Here is a 22982-nt window from a genome sequence, read left to right on the forward strand (position 1 = left end):
TCCTCATGGCCTAATGCTGTTTACACAACACTGTTGCTTTGCAGATGTTTTGGGATTAAGGGAAAGGGACCTCACTTCATTCCCCACTGGTTTTTAGGGAGAATCAAATTACTGTTTCTTCTGAGGATAGGTGTTGATATTGAGATTGCAAAACCATGAGTTTACTAAGGATTTTAAAGTTTTGGTTCCCTGTGACAAGTGCTGCAGTTTTTACTGTGGCTGCTCTGGCTACTTTAAGCCCAAGTAGTACCGGCACTAATACTGGTCCTCCTTGCTTGACTCAACTCGTTGGAGGCTAGTTAGCCCGAGTGCTTTCTACCTCCCTCCCCAGAGTAGTACAGAGGCACAACAATTAGCATAAGGAGAAGTAGATACGGGGAACTGAGGGGACTGGAAACATGTTTTTTGTCTTTGAAAGTTACCTAAAGTCTTGATACATACAGGTGCAATTTCCACGTTTGTTTCCCCCAACCACTGGGAATTCTTCCAAAACTGCTGTGGTTTAAAAGTAACAGGGTTATAGCTTTTAATTGCACAATTTTTAGTAGGAGCTTTTGGCCTTTTATTCCCTGTGACCCTTAACAGACGGTTTACATTTTTTTATGGGGCTATAGTTTTATAGTCCTAATTGTAACAGAAATAATTTTTTTTTTCCACATGCTGCTGAGGTACTTTCTTGTGGACAGATATAGTGCTGACTATCTTATAGTCCCTGTTCCAAGTTTAGGTTTCTACAGCTAAAGCCTTGCAATTTCGCACGTCCCCCACCTAGGTATGTATTGGCCGCTTTCGGTAAGTTCCAGTTTACTCTAAAGAGTCAACCGTGGGGGTTCCTGTTCTCGCGGCGTTAGGTGTCAGGTGGTGGGCGCGGATGGTGCAGTGGTTGTTTCTGGAGTTATACTGCAAGGCCTGTAAGGACTTGAGAAGTTTAGAGTTAGTTAAAGGGGCGAGCTGTTCCTCCCCTATTTTGGGGAGAAGTGGGGGTGGCCTGCTGAACATGGCTGTATATGGGGTAATACCTTTTACATAAGGAGTGCATTTAGCTTTGAGCAAGGCAAACGGAAGGAGGCTCACCCAGTTTCCACCAGTCTCTATTTTTAGTTTGGTGAGGGTTTCTTTAAGCGTCAGATTCATTCTTTCTACCTGCCCTGAGCTTTGCGGTTTGTAAATGCAGTGTAACTTTCATTCAATTTCTAATGCTCTTGCCAAATTTTGAGTAATTTGGGCTATAAAAGCCGGACCATTGTCAGACCCCATGGCTATCGATAGGCTAAACCGAGGGATAATTTTGGCTAATACTTTCTTAGCTACTACCTGAGCTGACTTTGACCGAGTTGGGTAGGTTTTAACCCATTCTGAGAAGGTGTCCACCAGCACAAGTAAGTACTTGTATTCCCCTGGTCCAGGAGGCAATTCCGTGAAGTTTGTTTCCCATTGCTCTCCTGGGAGTTGACCTCTTAGGCGGTGACCGGGGGCAGCAGGGGTACTTACATGACTTGAGTTGACTTGAGCGCAGACGTGACATTTTTTGCTTACCTTCTTTGCTACCTGAAAAAGCTTAGGTATGTAAAAGTCAGTTCTTAGCAGTTTAGCTAATTTTGTCCTTTCCAAGTGTGTACTTTGATGCATTTGGAAGATTAAGTCTTTTTCCAGTGCTTTTGGTAGGAGGATTCTGGAGTAGCCGAATATTAGAGTTTGAATAAGTTGAGGTAGTTTTTAGTACCCGGGGCGGTAGGAGGGGCAAAACTTGAAGAGGCCCCACTGGTTTTAGGGCTGCTTTTTGGCCGTCTAGTTGGCGAAAGCATTTCTCTTGGCTTCGGGTGTTTTTTTTTTTTTTTTTCAGAGGTTAGGAGACCACGTTCTTGGTAGATGGTTTCATGCACATGTGCGGTGGCAAACGCATACCAGCTGTCTGTGTAGACAGTTAGGCCAGCCTGCCGCAACCGGATTGAGGCGCTATGAAAGATAGGCTATGACCCGACCCGTCTTCATGGCCCCAAGCACTGTGTTAACACTCCTTTTGCTGCCCTTTGTGCCTCGGCTACATGCAGCTGGAACGGCTTTTTGAGATTTGGGAGTGTTAAGGCTGGGGCCTGAGTGAGTGCCTTTTTTAGAGTCTGAAAGGCTCCCTCCTCCTTACAGAACACGCATTAGTTTTGGCCTAGAGGGGGCCCTCTTCATCCTTCCTTTTCCACTGGACAGTCTATTACCTCCTCCCGACTTTTCTTTGAATTTCTGGTTCCTTCCTCGGTTTTTATTCCACGCCTGGTTTTTACTTATGGCAAGTAGGACCTTTGCCATTTTTGTTTAAGTTTTTGGAACTTTCCTTATTATTGAAGACTTGTTGAGCACCCCCCACCAACTCGCTTAGTACTTTTCCCTCAAAGCCTTCTAACTTTTCTAACTTTTTCCTTATTTTTGGGGCTGACTGGGTGACAAAAGCAATATTAACTGCTCGCCTGTTTTCTGGCGCCTCCGGATCTATAGGGGTATATAACCGGTAAGCTTCCTGGAGGTGCTCTAGAAAAGCGGCAGGGGACTCTGGTCCTCTGAGTTACCTTAGTTACTTTGGACATATTTGTAGGCCTCCACGCTGCTGCACGGAGAGCCCCCATTAGAGTCTGGCGGTACCGTTTGAGAGCCTCCTTACCTTGATCAGTGTTAGGGTCCCACCGGGGTTGGGTGAAGGGAAAAAACAGCTTCGAGGTGGTCTACCTCCGTGGTTGGCAGACTGTCTGGCCCCACGACTAGTTTCCATCCTTGGGCATGGATTTTCTCTCTCTTCTGACGTGAAAAGGCTTTGCAGAAGTTGTTGACAGTTGTCCCATGTGGGCTGATGGGTAAAGAAAATGGACTCTAACAAAAAGATTAGTCCTTGAGGGTTTTGACCCTCTTGTATCCCCAGCACCTAAAACAGTAGGTGCTCAATAAATATAAATTGAAGCAATGAATATAAAGTATATTGTCTGGGTTTTTGTCCAGAATAAATACCAAAAGTTCTAGCTGGAGCAGGGTTGGATGGAGAGACCAGAAACTAAATTCTGGGTCCCTCCTTGAGGAGGGGGTTAGCAGCGGGGACCCCTGCCCAGCCAGGTGAGGTAGAGCAGCCGGACCCCAGCATTAGGGGCCCGAATGAATAAAGGACTGAGTCTCTCCCCGAGGGGCATGGCGCCTCAGGCCTGGCTTCAGGTGGGCCTTGGCGCCGGGAGCTCGGAGGGGGGCACATGTGAAAAACAGTAAGAACACTGGGTCAGAGTTTTATTTAATGAACCTCTGTGATAATTTTTCACTGGAAGGAGAGTACTTTTTTTCACACACAGTTAAGGGATGAGGATCTGATTCAAATAGAATTTTGTTGGATTACTTATTCCAACATATTTGAATTTGAATGCAGCTTGCTAGGTTCACCATTAGTAACATTGCACAATTACTTTATGTCATTTAAGAACCATGGAAGAGCAATTCTATAGATTTCTAAACATGACATAAAAACATGACTGCATACTTACTATTTATTGCACATCTCACTTCCTTGATAGAGTTAAAAAAATTCCAAGTTGATGGATTTTATAAAGTAGATGGCAACTTAACATTTTACTGTATTTTATATTCACTTTGCTAAACAAAAGCCTTTAAACAGGCCACAAAACACTGCAACAACACATTTACTTCCTAATAAAACAAACCTTTTTAATAACATTGAAGTAAAATGGTTTTATTTTTGCATTAAATGATATATCATGAACTTCTGCAATATAAAACCACTTTAAAAATGAATATTAAAAGATATTTACAAACTTTGGAGTGGGAACAAGGGGTCCTCCTGAACTTAGGGTAGGGGGGGAACCTGAACTATTTCCAGAAAGGGCCCCGCGCTAGGGGCAGAGGGTCCTATGGAATAAGGTGGGGGCTGTGATAAGGGGGGACTATCCTGTGGGGGGTTGAGGACTGGGGGCCTTTTGGGTGGCCCTTTAGAATGAGCACATCTTGCTTTTTGGACGGTTTAGGTGTTGAACAATTTTAGTCCCAGGGAGCCGAGTGGCAGCCCGTGCCTCCCTGCCCTCAGGTGGCCTGTCTCGCCCCCTGCCCAGGGAAGTGGCCTCTGGCCCCCAGCAGGGTTCCCATGAGGACATGCAGCACTCATACCATCATGGTGCCTCAGACATAGACAGGTGGGCTCCAGCGGGACAGCTGTCACCTGGCGGGTCAGCTCTAGCACAGCTCAGTCACAGGGACGAGCGTGAGGCTTACCGTGCCCCATGGGGAGCCTCTGCCCCCACCCCCACCTCCTGGCTGAACGCAGAGAAGCCACTTGTCTTCACTACCCCCCCCCCCGACCTTGGCCTTTCCATGTGGCTGTTTCTGATGCCCAAATATGCTGTTCAGTGGGGCTCTGGCCGACACTCCCCAACAGTGGTCTGCCGTTTTTAGAAAGTACAAAAGGATTCTCTGAGGTCAGAGGCTGCAAGACGAAAAGCAAGTGGTGTCACTAAGAAAAGATGAGCCACTTTTTAAGCACCAAGCCAGCAGTCAACACCACCTCCCAGGGGGCTGGCATGTCTCCAGGATCTGGGAACACACTGGCTCCTGGACACCCCTGGATGCACAAGCAGACAGATGTCCTGTGACCCATGATGGAACAGAAATACCAAAAACAAAGGATGTTGGGGACCACTCCCTGGCTCGCATACTTAGAGACCCATCTCTGCTCTCTCTCCAGTCAGTGTCCAGCTGGTGACTGCTGATCATTGACAAATAATTTACTGGCGGCCCGTTGCACAGGGGAAAGCCTGCACCCTGGCCAGAGGCAGGTCCTGGCACCTGCTCACCACTCCAGTGCTTGTTTACCAGCACTCAAACCATGGGGATAGGCTTGCCTGCCTGGACCGGCAGCAGGAAGGCAACACCCAAGTCTGTAGCCACGCGCCACAGCCTCCAGACAAAGGGCCTGTTCACCCCCACCCCAGCCCTCCTGGAGCCTGTGGACAGCAATATGCAGAAAAACGATTAAGCCATTTGGGGCGGTCAGTGAGGATGCCGATCCAGGTTTCAATATAGGGAATCTGATCCGGGTGTCTTGCACTCCTGTAAATGACTCTTCGAACCTGAAAGGTAATTAGCAAATTTAGAGTGCCCTCGGGGGGGGGGCCAATTAGAATCTGGAAAGGTTGGCCATTTGAATTTGTAAAGCGTCCAGAGAGTTCCTGGGTTAACAGTGGCTCCCAACCCTGCAGCTTGTTGCTGGATGTCCTGGAAATTTTTTAAGAAACACTGCAACGGAGAGCAAGCGGAAGCAGACAGAGACTGACCCATTGCGGGACTGACGGTTGACAAAACAGAAACAGAACAGAACAAAGACACTAACAACAAAACACAAAACAGAGACTAACCAAAACCTGAACCTGATGCCACCGGCCACCGTCGTGGTCCGAGGCCAGGTCTCGGAGTTATGGCTGCGTCCAGCCCTCCTAAAGACCCTAAAGGTGTACCCACCAGACCAGATTAGAGATCTCTTACCGTTGTGGGCCCACGTCCAGACAGCTCCAGAGGCGGATTTTTGAATTTCGAGGCTTGACCACTTGGTTCTCTGCCAGGGCTGAGGACCGTCTCTCAGCGCGCGCCCCCTGGGGGACGGCCGGTAGTCAGACCTTTGCCTCGACCTATGAGCCTCAGCAAACACTGAGATAATTCTCGCTGGGGCCTCCAAATGTTACGGTGCCCGCGAGTTAAAGTACGAGACAGCCAAACAGAATTTAGAGAGCCTTTTATTAGCCAGCTAGCAGGCAGCTGCTGTCTCTCACTCTACGCAGGGAGTTCAGTAAGCAGCCCCCACCTGTGTGCGCTGGGGCCTTATATAGACAGAAACCGTATCCTAGAAATGCAAGCAAGCAAGCTATTCTAACAGAAGCAGAGTTGGCAGTTTAGCTCTTGATCACAAAAAACAATTACACAAAGAGTTTCACTTGGAACTGGAGCAGTTATTGATCATACAAAACAATTTCACAAAAACAATTTCACAAAGAGTTTCACTTGGGACTGGAGCAGCTATTGATTATTAAAGGGTTACAAAAAGTTTCACTTGGACCTGGAGCAGTTATTGTTAAAAGGGTTACGCTTGGCTGATGCGTGCAACCGCAGCTTTGCCTCCCCTAAAAGGTAAAGTTTTGATTTCTTTAACTGGTACAGGCCCAGTCTCACTCTCCCCTCCTCATGGCCTAATGCTGTTTACACAACACTGTTGCTTTGCAGATGTTTTGGGATTAAGGGAAAGGGACCTCACTTTAACAGGAGGACCAAGAAAACTGTATGGAATGGCAACCTAAAGGAGAAGGTGAGACATTCTTTATGTTCCTCAAATATACTCCTAGGGATATATTCACATGCATTAATCACTGGAAAATCAGAAGAATATAGGCATAAGGGGAGAGGGAAATCCTCTGATCTTTTTCCAAAACTAATTTCTGAAGAGAGAAATGCATATTAAATTTATTCTTCATATTCCAGGACAATTCATTTGCTAGTGGGCGGTGTCACGGTGACAAAGTTTATGCACATGAATGTGGCAAGGATATTCCAAATGTTCCATACTATGGAAGCACATCAGAACTTACTTTCTGCTTTGGAAGACCTGTCCGGGAGGAATGGTTGTAGAACCTCAGGACAAGTACTAATCCTTCAATGATCACAGCCCCATCCTAGTCCCTAGGCTGCCAAGCCACTGTGTAGACAAACTTAAGTAATTCTTGTTCCCAAAGCACTGCCCATTATATTCTTTCCTCCTTTTCCTCAGCTGACTACAGAGTTGCTGTGGCTGCCGGATTTTTGCATAGACCAGACTAGCCTGCTGTGGGATCCAGGGCCTGGCCCATAGTGATTTCACCTAGCCACCTACTTGATCTTAAAAGTCATCAGACCTCCTCAGGGGAGGAAAAAATGTAAACAAAGCATTGAAACTTCCCTCCCCTGATCCCTGTTGATAACAAATCTCCACACCCTTGTGTCACAAGACCCTGTGGAAACTCTTCGCACACCCTCCTTGTCCTAACCCTTATAAACCACCATCTGACACTCCCAGCTTTTGGCAAAGCACTAACTTCCATCTCTCCTGACCAGCCATTGACATGGAACAACAATATCTCCTGTAAGTAAGTTCTGTTAAACTCATGTATAACTCCGTGCGTGGTGTGTTCTTCGGTCTTGGGGCTAAGCTGGGTTGGAACACCCAGTACAGGTAGTAAATGAGGTTAGGTTTGGTGGAGGAAAAAGAACAAGTCATATTCATGGCCTGGATTCAAACCTGAGTCACTCAGGTGGGAGAAAGATGTTTGCTGCTGAAGCGCCAGTATTCTTAGTTTGAGGAATCCTGAATAGCTTATAACACAGCCAATATTTCATGGTTTTGTTTGTTCCATCACCCACAGCAGACCCAAGGACTTCATCTAGCAGGCTCTTTCATGGAAATGGAATTGTCTGCCCGTAGTTGGACTTAGTGACCACACAGATCCCAGTTACACTAAGCAGTCTCCTGTTTCTTGAGTTTGGTCAGATGAAAGACCCCCGAGGCTGCAACCCAGCTCCTTCTAAAGACTACAAATTCCCAGCTGGAGAATCCAAAATTGTCACTGTGCAGATGCCATTGTGCTCCTAGAGCACCTCTGAGACTTGACTACTAAGAATTCCTATAAGCCTAAGTCCCAGAATATTTCCCCCAGGGAACTTCCTAGAGAGGCTTTTGGTGGCATTCATCCCAGCAACTAGGGAACTGACTTAGCAAAATTGAAATCATAAGGCCAGGCACACTAGCATAGTAATTTGTTTCAATCCTTGTATTCTAATTTCCAAGCACAGCCATAGACTCCAATATATAGGCGTTTCAAAACTAACACAAGTCCAGAAACCACTGGCTCTGGGAGTTGGTCCCCTGCAATTCTTTTCCCAACACCTCCCATGGTCTCCAGGACTCCCATGGCTAAGGAGGTAAAAACTGCCATGGCTTAACTACTGCATTGCTAGATGTGGATTTAGGCTGCAGATATATCCAGAGTTATGCTGTGGAAGTCAGGATGCAGTGCAAATGGATTGGAGTAGCCAAGACTGGCTCTAGGGAGGCCAGTTTTTAAAATCTGTTTATATTAATGGAGGTGTTACTGGTTGAATTGTATCCCCTCAAAAAGATATCTTGAAGTCCTAATCCCCACTAGCTCAGAATGTGACCTAATTTGGAAATAGGGTCATTACAGATGGAAATTAGGCAAGGTAAAATGAGGTCATACTGGAGTTGGGGAGAAGAGACAGCAGACAGATGTAGGGAAGAGGGCCATGTGATGGAGAAAGAGATTGAGTTATGCTACCACAAACCAAGGAATGTCCCTGTGCAGATGCCTTTGTGTTCCTAGGCACCTCTGAAACTTGACTACCAAGAATTCTTATAAACTCAAATCCCAGAATGTTTCCCCCAGAGAAACATATAAATTTCTGTAGAGACATACACCATGTGGAACTACTGGTGGTTTAATGGTGGAATTCTCACCTTCCACACAGGGGACCTGGGTTCAATTCCCAGCCAATGCATAATCTGTAGTTTGGTTTCTTTATCCTTACATAAAGGCTTCATGCCCACCCTCCCGGTAGAGGTCTCAGTGCGTTCTGTGCTGGATTTCTGGAGTGAGGGGTGACGTCGGCAACTTCTCCGAAGGCAACACGACAGATACTATTATCAGTAGGTATGAGAAAAACTTGAGTGTCTTCCCTGGTGGTCTACCAGCTAGGATTCGGCGATGCCGCGGTTATAACGCACAGAAAGTGCACCTGTAAATTGAGAACAAGGCAGCTAAAAATGGTAGGGTTATATTTGGAGCTTAAGACGTTAAGGCATCCAGTACATCCAGTGAAACAGGAACTTGGCGGGTCCTGGGCTCTGCAACCAGCTCGCTAGCCTGTGTCTTCGAAAGTATTTGTGGTGGGGCTCTGATTTTTAATATTTGGACCTAGAATCAGTGTTACTTTCACCTTTTCTCCGTATCTCTGAAATCCAGTCATGAGGTCACTGATTCCCGTGAAAGACCTTGGGCTGACCCCTGGGCCACACCTCAAGGATTATTAAAGAAAGGTCCTGGAAAGAGAGTAGCTGCGGGGCACGGCAGACAATCCAGTGGTGGGAGAGGCATTAGCTACCCAAGAAAAGGATTGGTTTGTGGGAAGAATCCGCGTGGAGATAAGGGATGCTGAGAGACGGGACTCGGACCTCCTTGTGGAGGTGAAAGGATCAACCTGGAGGAACCCCCAAGACTGTTGTTTTCGACATCGCCCCCTGCCCGCTGTAGGGCCAGCCATCAGCTCCGCCGTCTGGTGCCACCGATCCAAAGAACACCGTTAGGGCATCAGCGGCCTTGGCTTCTGAAGCTCGCTGAGACCAAGGTGGGAGTACTCAGGAACCTGGTGCATAAGAGAAGGGCTAGCGGAGGACCAGAGAAATGCGGAGAGATGCACCGAGATGGGATAGGAGCCTCGTTGTCTGTACACCAGACACCCTGAACTGAATTTGTTAAAATTGTCAGCTGCCTCCACGTGTTCCCTGGGCCTATAGATGTTCCCTGAAGGCGTCCAAGTGCTTGGCAATGTGTGTAATAAAACAGGCTTAATATGGGAAAACTAACTCTACAGAAAATTATATGGTTCCAACCAGTCTTAGATTTTTATGAAATTGGTTATTTGCTTCTGCCAACAGTTCCAAAGATGGATTTAAGGATATTCTTGTGCACCACATTTCCGAAGTTACCAAAGGTCAGGTATACCCATGAGAATATACAAGCGACAGTTCAACATCCACACCTTTTACAACCTCTGCAAGCAAAACGGCCAGACTTACATTTTCAATGTGACCAATCTTACTGGGAGAAAAGGTTAAACACCAAAATAGAAGAAAACAGAGAAAGAGTCTTGAATTAAAGGTTGCAGAAATAGTAGGCAGTTCTTTCATATTATTCGTCTCAAAGGGAAATTGCATATATCAAGATCACTTGATAGTAAAAGTTTAAAATTATATTTAAAAGAATTATATTTCCAGTGCTGGGGAAAACTTGTTTAACACACTCTGGGTATGCAAGTGGTGCTTATATATTGGAAAACAGAATATACGGAAGTTTTAAATTCACATTTCAACCCAACAGTTGGCGGAATCTGTCCTACCTAAATAATTTCAATTTTACGATTGTTTCCCCACCAATCTTGGTGGGTTCAGAGAAGCTGGGAGGAAACCAACGTAGAAACCTCAGCTGCTCACGAAATCCGAAAAGGCAGGGTTTCCCTGACCGGGAATCGAACCCGGGCCGCGGCGGTGAAAGCGCCGAATCCTAGCCACTAGACCACCAGGGAAGACATGTCAGTGAGTTTTTTCTCGTACCTACTGACAATAGTATCTGTCGCGTTGCCTTCGGAGAAGTTGCGGATGTCGCCCTTCCCTCCAGAAATCGTCCACGAAGGTCATTCTGTCGCTACTTGCTCCAAAAGGCGAGCCAGCACAGAACGCACTGAGAGCTCTACTGGGACAGTGCGCACGAAGCCCCCCCAGGTCTACAAGTCACAGAGCGAGTTGACTTGTGCCTGCCACAACTCAGAATTGACCTACAGTTATACCTTTGCGAAGCGGCAGCGTTGAGAGATAGTCACCGGAGTCCGGGCAGTGGCTAGGATGCCAGGAGGCGGCGGGAGGGAAGGAGCCCACTGAGAGACGAGGTAGGAGCGCCAGCCCACCGGATATCCAACCTCCAAAAGGACTCACAAAAAGGCAGAAACAGAGAGAGCTCGGATGGAACACTCTTCCAAGCAGAGCCCCAGGGCTCTGAATTGAACACCGGATCTTCCCTCTAAAAGCTGACGTACTCAGAGTTTTCCTATCTTATTTGATGGTAACTCCATCCTTCCATACACTCAGGCCAAAAAACCTGACAGCGGTCTTTCCCTCACACCTTACATCTGATTAGTCAAGAAATCGTTTTCTTTTTTAGTTAATCGCTGGCTTTCATTTCACAGTCTCTCCTGATCTCTGAATTTGAGCAAACGACTCTTCGGATAAATACGTGGAGATCAATTTAACTCTCCACCCAGCTTTCACAGCTTACGGTTTGAGATTCTTAGTCTCGGGATCGTGCGGTTGGGCAGCCGTTGTGGGTTTTCTTTGGCTCTGTCCCTCAAAATCCGTCTCTTCTGGGCCTGTCCTCGAGAGCTAGCGGTACCGCAGGGTTCCTCCAGCGCGGCTTCTTTCTCAGGTCAGGAACCCAGCCCCCTTCCCCTTCTGCCTGCAGAGAAGCTTCGGGAGGCGGTTTACCGGTTTGCCGGTACCCTCACGTGGTGAGTTTGTGATTGCCTCTGTTGCGCGCTGCCCTCCCGGCGTCTCTCGTTCTCACCAGCTGGTAGTGACGTCCCGAGTTATTTTGAGCTCTCGAGATTCTCAGGCAGGGAGCCACGGGTAGGGGAAGTGCAGCCGCCCCCTTAGGTCCTGTCCACCAGGGATCGAAAAACGGTCCTGAAACGACAGAAGAGGGAGAGGTAGAAATAGAACAAAGGGAAGGGAAGAAATCCTGTGAGATTTCCTGATCTAAAAGTACCGTGAAGATGAAATCGGCCTCCTCTGGAACCGTGCCCTCCCATCAATAGTGACGGTGAGTCAAGCCCCAGTCTCCGGTGGGTGCTGAAACAGGCAAAGCAGACAACCTTGGCCTGGCAGCCAGTGAGTATGCAATCCCTTCCCCTCCTCATCTGGGAAGCACTTGAACTTGGAGCCCTAGAACGTCTCTCCCCAGGCTTTCTATGAATTTCTGGGATGCAACTGATAACTTTCTTTTTTTTAAACTGCCCTCTCTTGAAGAAAGGACATTTTTAAATCTTTCAGCAAAGGAAACGATTTCTGACAGGTTTTGAACTGAGGACTTTAAGGTGTGGAGGAAACATGAAAACTACTACACTAGGGAAAGCAATTGCTGTTGAGAATGTCATATACACACCAACAGCACTAAAGTCAGATAGGTTTCACCTTCAGGTTGGGCTCATTTTCTTTAAATGAACTGTTGGTGGAACTTAAGGTGAGTCTAGGAGGTTCACAGATGAATAATTTAATTTTATAGTTTTTAATTTAAATGCACATTCCAAAAAATTATATAACGAGCCATGAAGTCCTCTTTATGATATTTTTACAAAAATGGAAAAGATGATATACAAAATAAATGACAAAGCATCATAAATGGCCTTCAAATATACATTACTTCCACTAAACTATGTTTTACCTGGATATGGCCATCTAACTTCTCTTTCTACAGAATCTGTCAGACCCTAAAATCAGTTTTCTAGTTCCAGCCTATTCCCTGTATCTTTCCTCAGCATCTCACCCCTCTTCTTTTATATGCAGAAAAAAGCCTTTCTCCCTCAGACTCCAGTTTGAAACCTCTCCCTCAAAATTCAGCCTAGTAAATTAGGGGTCCTCCATGGGATCATCCCTGAAAAGAAGCAGAAAATTACAACTCAAACACTGTATTTCATGTCATAAATAATAAAAGAAATTTTTTCTGTAGCCAGAGGCCTCAAAAATTGAACTCAATTCCTCTTCAGGAAAAATCCAGATTCGGCGCTGAGTATTGCAGACACGTTGTCTCTAGATCAGCTTTACGGGCAACTAGAGATATATTCTCTCCAGAGGGTACAACGAGGGTCTTTGGCAACGAGGTGGCAACTAGGACATGTGAGGGCATGTGTCTCACATTGGAGTGAGAGAAAGTGACTGCATATCTTGATTTGTATGGTATCTACTTAAGTATGTACATATTTTTAACTGCAATTTTATTGAGATATATTCACACAACATATAAACCATCCAAACTATACAATCAACGGCTCACAGTACCATCATATAGTTGTGCGTCCATCACAGTAATCAATTTTAGAACTTTTCTTTACTCCCCCCCAAAATAATAAAAATAAAAAACACCCAAGACATACCATACCCCCATCCCCTCTATATATATTATAGGGAGGATAAGGGGTATGGTATTATATATCCCCCCTATATGTATAATAGGGGGGATAAGGGGTATTGTCTTTATTACTCATCTGCCCAAGGTATGTACCCATTTAAAATTTTGAGTTGTGAAAAACAAATCAAAACTAGGGAACTTAAAGAATTACTATTCAGCTTTTATAAACAAGACAGTGTGATAAGGGCAAAAGGAGACACATATAGATAAATGGAAACAAATTAAGACACCTAAAACGTACTACCTTATATGGGCAATTGATTTTCAGCAAAGGCACTAAAGCAATTCAGTGGGGAAAGGACTTTCATTTTAGTAAGTGCTGCTGGAACAACTAGATTCTACATAGGAAAAAAATACCATTCTTACCTCACAATATACACAAAAGTTAATTTGAAGTGGATCATAGACCAAACCATGCAAATTAAGACTACAAAGTTTTAGAATTAAATGCATGAGACTACCCTTATGACTTGTAGTAAGCAAGAATTTCTTAAATATAAAATTTAAAAATTAAAAAAATAATTTGACAGAAAAAAATAAAATTAAAAAATATGGAAAAATTTAAAATTGTAGAAAAGAAAAATGATAAATTAGACTATCAATATTGAAAATATCTTCTAATGAAGAGATACCACTGAGAACTTGAAAAGGCAAGTCAGACTGGGAGAAAATTCATTCACAAAACATATCTGACAAAGAACTTGTACCCATAATATATAATAAGCTCCTACCATTCAATATTAAAAACTGAAACACCCACCTTAAGAAATGGGCAAAAGTTCGAATAGACCCTTCAGAAAGGAAGATATACAAATTGCCAGTAAGCACATAAAAAAGAGTACTCAAGAGCACTGAGAAATAGGTATTAAAACCACATAGAGATATACCACTCCACCTGGGAGTATAAACTATAAAGTCTGCAGATCTTGTGAAGATGTGGGACAAACAGAACTTTCATAAAGTTTTAGTGTGGACGTGTTGACAAAAGAAAGAACTGGAAGACCTTCTGTAAAGCAAGAAGAAAGTTTTATTGAGCAAGAGCACCATGCATGGGGAGTTCCACCAAACAGGGGTTCTGCTCAAACAGCTGGTCTGTGGAAATGGCTTATATGGCTGTTTAAGGGAAGGGGGCAGTGAGGGAGTATATGGGTTAATCAGGATGTGTCAATGGTTGGTTAATCGGCAAACTGCAAGAACATGATGTTTGTGCAAGATCTGGGACATCTTGTGACTGTCCATAGACTCTCTTTTTCTGGCCTTGACTTATTTGCTACAGTTCTCCTTCTTCACAAGGGCAGAAGCCTCTGTCACCGCCATATGGATTCATTGGTGTGTCAATTGGCTCATTTGTCTTCTTCTTCATAGTTCCCTGGATAAAGTGGAAGCTCAAGCAAATCAAGCTGGTTAGTATAGTCATTAACCATTCCATTTTCATAGATGTAAAATGTTACACCACTTCGGAAAACATTTTGACAGTTTCTTATAAATTTAAACAAAAACATTCCTTCAGTCCTAGTAATTCTTTACCTAGATGTCTATCCAAAAGAAATGAAAACATATGCCCACACTCAAAAAATATTGTAACAAGAATGTTCATAGCAATGTTATTCAAAATAGCCAAAGCTAGAACAACCCAAATATCCATTATCGGGAGACTGGTAAGCAAATTATGTTATATTCATGCAATGGAATTATACTCAGCAATAAAAAGGAACAAACCTCTGATATACTCAACAATATATGGCTAAAACTCAGAGACATTATGTAGAAAGAATTGGATACAACAGCGATCATACTCCATGGTTCCATTTACAGAAATTTCTAGAAGAAGCAAAACTAATTTAAGGTACAAAATATCAGAGGAGTGGTTTTCAAAAATAATACAGAAGATAATGACAATAACTATGATTCTGTTGATTATAATATATATTATATTCTGATAACAATAGAATGAAGTAGACTACTCCTGTTAGCCTCATTTTATAGAAGAAAGAATTGAGACACATTGAGTCCAAGTTACTTGTCCAAGGTCACATAAGTGCAGAACCAGATTTACAACCAGAGTCTATACTCTAAGTACAGATTATTCTGGGTCTTCCCAATTTCAGTTATTTCTGGTTTTCTCAGCTGTGGGGGTGGGAAGAGGAGAGAGGAGAGGCAAAAGTGGTGGGAGTGATGGAAGAAATAAGGATCTGTGGCTGTCAAGGAGCAGGGCTGGAAATTCATGTGAATGTTTTTACATCAAAGATTATGAAGATTTCAGGGAGGTAGGTTGTGGTCCCCAAGCTTTGAATTTTGTAGTGGTTAGTATTGTGCTGTGGTCAGGAGATGAATTTGAGATGCATCATAGATATAAAAATGAAAACTGAAACACTAAAGCTTCTGGAAGAAAATGTAGGAAAATACATTCACAATCCTGGGATAGGAGAGATGTCTTAAAGATCACAAAAATCATTAACAAAAATAATAAAAAAAAAAAACTAAAGAAATTGTATTTCATCAAAATGAAAAACTTTTGTTCATCAAAAATCACCATGACAGTCAAAAGGCAAGTCAGACTGGGAAAAGATATTTGCAATATGCTTATCTGAAAAATGACTCAAATCTTGAATATATAGAAAACTTTATAAATTCATAATAAAAGCCCAGCCATTTAAGACATTTAAAAGCCTAAAATACTTGAATAGGCTTTTTTCACAAAAGAGAATTTCCAAATGGCCAAAAGATATAAGATGCTCAATATCATTACACATTAAGATTACAAAAAATTAAAACCATGATGAGATACCTTTACATATCCATCAGAATGGGTAAATTTAAAAGACAGAGAATACCAAGTATGACAAGAATGTGGAACAACTGTACTCTCATTGCTGGTGAAAAGGTAAAATAGAATAACCATTCTGGGAAACTGGCCGTTTCTGATAAAGTTAAATTTACACCTATCACATGACCTCGTGTTTGAAAAGAATGCACACGTCCACAAAAAGAACTGTACAGGAATATTCACAGCAGCTTTGTTCACATAACCAAAACTAGAAATAACTCTGGGGTGTTCACAAAAAGGAATAACATTCAATAACACCACAATAATGCTCTCAATATGGATGCATCTCAAAAACATTAATTTGCATGAAAAAAAGCCAGGAACAAAAAAAAATATATTCATTTATGTGAATTTCAAGAACAGTCAACCTTAATCTATAGAGATAGAAATCAAAATGGTTTGCCTAAGTGGGTGTGGGGTGGAAATTCACTGGAAAGGGGCCCTAAGGACCTTCCTGAGCGAAAGGAAATTTTCCATAACCTCATCTAGGTGATAATCACGTTTGTCAAAATTCCATGGGCTGGGCACTTAAGATTTGTGCATTTTATTCTATGTGAATTATACTTCAATAATGTACTGTTTGCAAAATATATATTTTTAGATTTTATATTATTAGGTTTTATTGTAAAATACCGTTAGCATTCAAACTCGTTATAAGCTCGTCCTTGCATCTAAAAAGGCCCACTAACATCAGAAAAAATGGTTTTGACTGCACCATTACATAAATGGAAGCTTGAGAGGCGTCATTTCACTTTTTTGATAGCTTCTGCACATGTTCATACACGGGGCACGTCCAACGTGTCCGGATAATCGAGCTCCAGGTGTTTGCACTGTGACGTTTCTTGGCCTTCTGATCACAGAACGCTAGGGAACCTCAGTAAACATTTCTTTCTCTGGCTGCAGGAAACGGGAGCAACCGGTGCTGTAATTAAAAGCAAAATAAAGAGTCCCTTCAAATTATGCAAAGATGGGTGCCAGACACTGCGGTGACTCGGATTCAAGCCGCGGTTGCTGCAACCACGACGCAGAGTACTGACCATTATATGATACAGGGCACCACAGTCTTGCTGGCAGTCATTACTCTACCTTTAATATTCTTTAATATGAAAATATCCACAATATTTTCCTGCTTTGTTTCTTGGGCAGCTATAGGTCTTCATGCTTTTCTTTCAATCTTGTCTTCTCTCCGTTGCTCCTTGCCCATTCGGATACACAATAAAAACAATTCTCATCTTCCCTTTGCCTGCATACAGGCTTCCTGAGAGAGCTCAATGCCATCGTCTACACCTCCGCTGCTTTCTTTGATCCTCTTTATTTTTCCTTTTTGGCCCTGCCTCTTTCCCACTCCCGCTCCCGGGCTCCATCTACCCCACCTCCACCTGGGTAATGAGAAAAACTCGGGCCCCACGTTATATTTGCAAGCTTTGAAACCAGTTCTACCTCATTCGAAACACCTGTCATCTATTTCCATTCTCAGAGTTCTTCAAAGGGCTATAAACTTAAAAACTACAATGTATTAAGTCAACAAATCCTAACTGAGCGTCCAGGTCTGTGCTTGACACTGTTCTCGGCGAGGGGACACAAGCGCGACCATCCCACCACCCCCAACCTCGGGGAGGTCACGTGTTGGACAGAAGAATCCGAAGATTGAAGCGGAGGCATCATACCCGCCCTAAGGCGAAAACACTCATACTCTGACTTCTGTTCTTCCCACTCCCTCCGACCCCGCGCATCCGTCCCGGTGTAGCAGCCCGGGGGTCGGCACCCACTCCTCCCTTAGGGAAAAATGTGGAGGCTTGAGCAGCCGCCAGTGTGACCAGAACACAGACACTGAAGTTGCCTAATCATTGTTGGTAATCAACTTTCACGAGATTCAGCTGACATTTTTTGCAACCAAATCTCCCGAGGCTCTGCTGAAATCAACTTTCACGATACTCAGCTGAGGATTCTTTGTAACCAACTCTAGTGAGGCTTTGTTGAGCTGTATTAGGCACTCCTCGTCCTCTTGTTTGTGCGGATCACTGACCTCCTTTCCCAATTGGCTGCCATTGGGAAGAATCCTGTAATTAAATCCCTAAGAAAATTCATGAGGAACTTTTTGCCTGGCGTGTTCTTTGGTTTTGGGGTTGAGTCTGGCTGGAGAACCCGCCAAGGGGAGAGCAGTGGAGATGAGGACGGCTTGGTGAAGGGTTGCACAGAACGGAAAGAGCTATCACGGGAGCCCACTGGGCATCCAGCTTCTGTTGGGCCCCACTCGACTCCAGCGAATGAGGAGGAGGGGGGAGGCGGGGTCATGGACCGGGGCGTATGAGGCAGTAAAGAGCAAAATTTGTCTGCTCTGTAGCTTTGGAATCTCCTAACGCATGGATTTCAAACGTGATGAACAAAACGTACTTTGCCCCAGTCTCTTCGGATTTCTGAGGTTTCCAAGTCTGCACAGTCGTAGTGCAGAAAGCGGGTAGTACGGCCCGGCGTTTATGAATGATTGTTTCCTTTCACGACGAAAAAGTAGAGTTGTTGGACGTCTCTGTGGCGCAACCGGTTAGCGCGTTCGGCTGTTAACCGAAAGGTTGGTGGTTCGAGCCCATCCAGGGACGGTGTGGTCATTTTAACTATCTTGGATGTTTCCTGTAGATTAGTTATGTAAAGTCAAATCTCGTACCTGTTGTGAGGAAATTTAGTTCTAGACTCTAGCTCTTCAAGAATGGGGGGACCATGTGTTATCTGTGCTCAAGTGAGGGTGTTCTGGGTTAAAATATTGTTTCTCCTCTCGAGTTGCCTTATGATCCTTCAATTTTTTTTCCATCTGTAATGAGACACTGATAACAGCGCTCTACCTCCAGGATGTGCCTGGATTTAGTAATTACCAGGTGAATAGTGTTATCAGTAGAGTCATGATTATATCATTATCAATATCCTCTGCATTATTTTCAATGAAGACATTTCTTCCAAAGTTTAGACTATTATTTAACTTAGATTTTTTGAAATTGGGTTGGTTACATGATTTTATGATTACAAATAATGGTGTAATCAATATTCTTGAACATGTCTTTTGCCACTTGTGCAAGTATTTTTATAGCATAGTGTCACAGGTTTGTCTTTTTACACCTCAAACTTGTGATCTTCTTTAGAAAAGGCCTGAACCTTATCAGCTTGTGATTCAGTTGGTTTGGCCTTCATTCAAGAAACTCCAACTCAAATAAGAGTATAGGGACAGACAATAGTTTAAAAGTAAGGAGTGAGCACTGAAGACAAGAATTTAAACTCATCACATATTTATTAAAAGGAGCAGTTAAGATTAAAGGAACAAGTTTACAATGTAAAAATAAATTGATACATTACTAAACCTGGGGACTTCTGTCCCTTCCAGGTGCAGCTGTATATGAGATTAGAAGAGTTCCCTCATCTGAATTACAGAGTATTTATAGAACTTTTGATTTAAGATGCATTAAATTAAATCTTATTCTATTTTTATATTTGAACCCTGGGTGATAAACTACACATGGTGAGTCCCCAGTAGTGAAACACAGATGAGTCAAAAACAAAGGAGGGTATTTACAGCATTATTAGAGATTCAAATTTAACCTTGAATGTTTGCAAAACTTTACTGAAAATATTTCTACTAATTAAGCTATGACTTCTGTAAGAGCAATATAACACACTTTTACTTATACAAAAACTAAAAAATTGAAGAGAGATTACTATTACTTATATCTAACTTATTAGTATAGCTTCTTTTTTTCATTCTGTAATTAGTCTAGCCATTATATCATGCCTTTCACTCCCCCCTTTTCTGCTTGGGCCTGTGTAGCCTCTCCTTCAGTACAATCTTCTAATATAGGACTCAAAGTATATGAATCATCTGTTCCAGTAATTATAGCAAGGACTTTCTACTTTCTATCATTTAGAAACTGTACTTGAGTGTTTATGGGCACAAGTTTTGTTAAATAGGGGTCTATATCAGAAGGAATCACTGGTTCTTCACTGTCAGAATAAAAGGCATCAGGTGGTATATGAGAGCAGCAAGGCTCCTCAGCTATCTGATCGTTACATAGAGAGGAGTCAGCATCCTCAGATTCCTCAATGGAGATATTATCCTGCAACAGTAGAGCCAGGAAATGCAATTGCTGTATCATAGTGATTACAGTGTATGTTTTTAATTTAAGAAGCCCTGTAACAGCACTAACTTATATTCCAATTTATTTTTCCAACTCAATGACTATTTTCTTCATATTCTTGATAGTACAACACTCTATACATCTAGCTATTATATTCTAATAAGAGTACTTAACTCAGTACAACAAAGAACATGATATAAATTATGCACTATGATATCTCTGCAGCTTCTCCTCAGCTAAACTTCCAAGGTGTTTTGAAAGTCTTCCAATAACTGTAACTTATTTCTCTGGTAACCTAAGCAACCAGGTCCTGACAAGCAACTTCCCCAAGGGAAGAAAAACTCCCTGGTCACATACACTTGTTCCTCTTCCATTTTCTCTATAAATGTCAAGAAGAATTAACATGCTATATCTATATTATTTCTTGAGAATTTTTTGGCTATTTCTGCAGAAATTTTTCCACATGAGAAACATCACTAAAGCCATCAGAATCTTGCACTTGACAATGCGCCTCATGCAGACTTGGATCCTTAAGAGTAACTGGTTCACATACCTTGGTTCTTTGGTTGAATCTCAAGAGCAGAAATTGACCTCTTTGGCTTTTACACACTCAGTTTAATACCTGGAAAGTCCTTTTTTTCTCTCATTTGTGCATCCTCAAATATTTTCTCCTATCAGTGGCACCACTGCAGGATTCTGGTTTTAGTTTTATTGAAATGAACATCTAGGAATGATCTCTGTTGGGTGGTGGTTGATAGGGATCCATTCTTTGTTACGTGATAATTTAATTTACTTCGTGAATTTTTTTCCACAAAAAGATACCATTTACTACCTACTATGTAACTTATTTTTAATTTAAGATACCTTGCATTCATGATGGATGCTTTCTGGGTTTTGCCACACATTTTAATGTTAAAGGTTAAACTATTTTTTACATGCATGTAGTGTTTTCGCCAAGTGGGAATTATAATTATAAAAAGATGACCTACCACCTAGGCTAAGTGTCTTTTTCAACTGAAAAGCTACAAACTGTCTAGTTATATTTCCTCAAAAAACAAACCAAACAAGCACAAACTGACTTGAAACTGAACCTCTAGCCAACATATTCAGACCTGAGAGGATTAAAAATACAAACACAGGTCCTCACATCCAATTAAGGGGGCCCTCTATACAGACTAATCAATACGAGTGGTACTCCTTTAGTCTAGGGAGTGGAAGACATCAACTTCAAGTATCTCTCCATCAGAACCCTGCAACTTAACTGAAGGCATTGTGTTTGGTCTCAAGGAGGTGGTGGGCCAGACACTGACAAGAGCAGGGCCACACCAGCACAATACAAAGAAAAAGGCTGAGAACAAGGCAACATGTGAATCTTTTTTAATTGGCTATATTTTTTGTCCTGAGGTTTCTGGTATTTCCTGGAATTTGAGATTGCAGTATTTAGAAGTTGCTCACATCTCTCTAATAATAGACAAAATCCTATGGGTCCAATAGCTTTCAACATCTGCAAAAGTGGAGAATCAATAACAAGGATGATCTCAATATACCAACGGTTCCCCTCTAAGAACTCTCTTTTTAAAATGCAATTTTATTTAAATATATTCACATACCATAGAAACATCCAAAGCTTACAAGAGTTGTCCACAGTATCATCATATAGTTGTGCATTCATCCCCACAATTTTTTAACATTTTCATTACTCCAAAAAATAAAAGTAAAAAAGAACAATCAAAACATCCCATACTCCTCCTCCATGCCTATTGTTGATTTACTTTTTGTCCCCATTTTTCTACTCATTTGTCCATACACTGGGTAAAGGTAGTGTGAGCCATAAGGTTTTCACAATCACATGGTCACACCATATAAGCTATGTAGTTATACAATCATCTTTGAGAATTAAGAATATTGGATTGCAGTTCAGTTTCAGATATTTCCTTCTAGCTATTCTAATAAACTAAAAAGGGATATCTAAATAATGCATAATAATTACCTCCAGAATGACCTCTTAACTCCATTTGAAATCTCTCAGCCACTGAAACTTTATTTTGTTTCAATTCTCTTCCCCCTTTTGGTCCAGAAGACTTCCTCAATCCTACAAAGCCAGGTCTTCCCTGGGAGTCACATCCCACATTGCCAGGGAGATTTATACCCCTGGGAGTCATGTTCCATGTTGGGGAAGGGCAGTGAGTTTACCTGTTGAGCTGGTTAGAGAGGCCACATCTGAGCAACAAAAGAGATTCTCTGGGGGTGACTCTCAGGCACAATTATAAGTAGGTTTAGCCTCTCCTTTGCAGTAACAAGCTTCATAAGGGCAAGCCCCAAGATTGCAGGCTTGGGCTACTAAACTGGTAGTCCCCAATGCTTGTGACAATATCAGGAATTCCCCAAGTGGGGAAGTTTAATATTCCCCCATCCCACTAAGGGGCTTTGCAAATACATTTTTATTCTGTGCTCAAACTACTCTGGGATGTTTTGGGCTTCACACTAACCTGTACAAATCAACCAGGTCTCACTCCCTATTCAAAGTTCTGTGTAATTATGGTGTTGAATAAACTGACCATACAAGTTAAATTATATAGTGTGTACAGAAAATATAGGTTTTGCACCAAAAAAAATCTCTTCCTTTGGTCCCACACAGAAGCTGAAGTTTTAAAACAGTTAATATCATCCTCTACCCTTTAGTCTGATCTATCCCAGTCTCAACCAAGTGCATTTCATTCATATCTCCAATAGAAGTCTGATCTCCTTTTCAGCCTCTTTAACAGTTGCTGCATGGGGCAATGCTGACACTCACAGCTGCCAAACTCTGGCTCCAAGTCCCAGGTATCACCCAGATACCTGAAGCTTCAGGAACCAACCAGGTGACACACAAACAGCTCAGCATCTCAGAATTTAGAAATAACTGTCAAAACTCATGAATAGATGTGACTGCTGTAAGAGCTTACAATCTAGGAACCCTTACATAAGCCTTCCCCTGTGTTCCAGTTTGCTAATGCTGTCATTATGCAAAAC

At 42.7% G+C, this 22982-nt stretch overlaps 1 protein-coding gene, 1 long non-coding RNA gene and 2 other non-coding genes across 4 annotated transcripts in view; 2 read left to right on the forward strand and 2 right to left on the reverse strand.

Annotated features, from left to right (window-relative positions):
• On the reverse strand, positions 1-5846 carry LOC119517805. Its single transcript, XR_005213629.1, has 3 exons — positions 5518-5846; positions 2651-2833; positions 1-918 (listed from the first exon to the last, which is right to left on the reverse strand). It is a non-coding gene; the product is annotated as an uncharacterized LOC119517805 (long non-coding RNA).
• A 1237-nt stretch (positions 5847-7083) lies between these two features.
• The window catches only part of LOC119517813 (myomegalin), a 53300-nt gene continuing 37401 nt past the window's right edge, over positions 7084-22982 (forward strand). The window contains exon 1 of the mRNA XM_037814842.1: positions 7084-7141. The gene's annotated coding sequence lies outside the window, so the exon portion shown is untranslated. The remainder of the gene's footprint in view (positions 7142-22982) is intronic.
• TRNAE-UUC lies at positions 10303-10374 on the reverse strand. Its single transcript has one exon. It is a non-coding gene; the product is annotated as a tRNA-Glu (tRNA).
• TRNAN-GUU lies at positions 18376-18449 on the forward strand. Its single transcript has one exon. It is a non-coding gene; the product is annotated as a tRNA-Asn (tRNA).

This window comes from Choloepus didactylus, chromosome 2, assembly GCF_015220235.1.
Source record: "Choloepus didactylus isolate mChoDid1 chromosome 2, mChoDid1.pri, whole genome shotgun sequence".
NCBI lineage: Eukaryota > Metazoa > Chordata > Mammalia > Pilosa > Megalonychidae > Choloepus > Choloepus didactylus.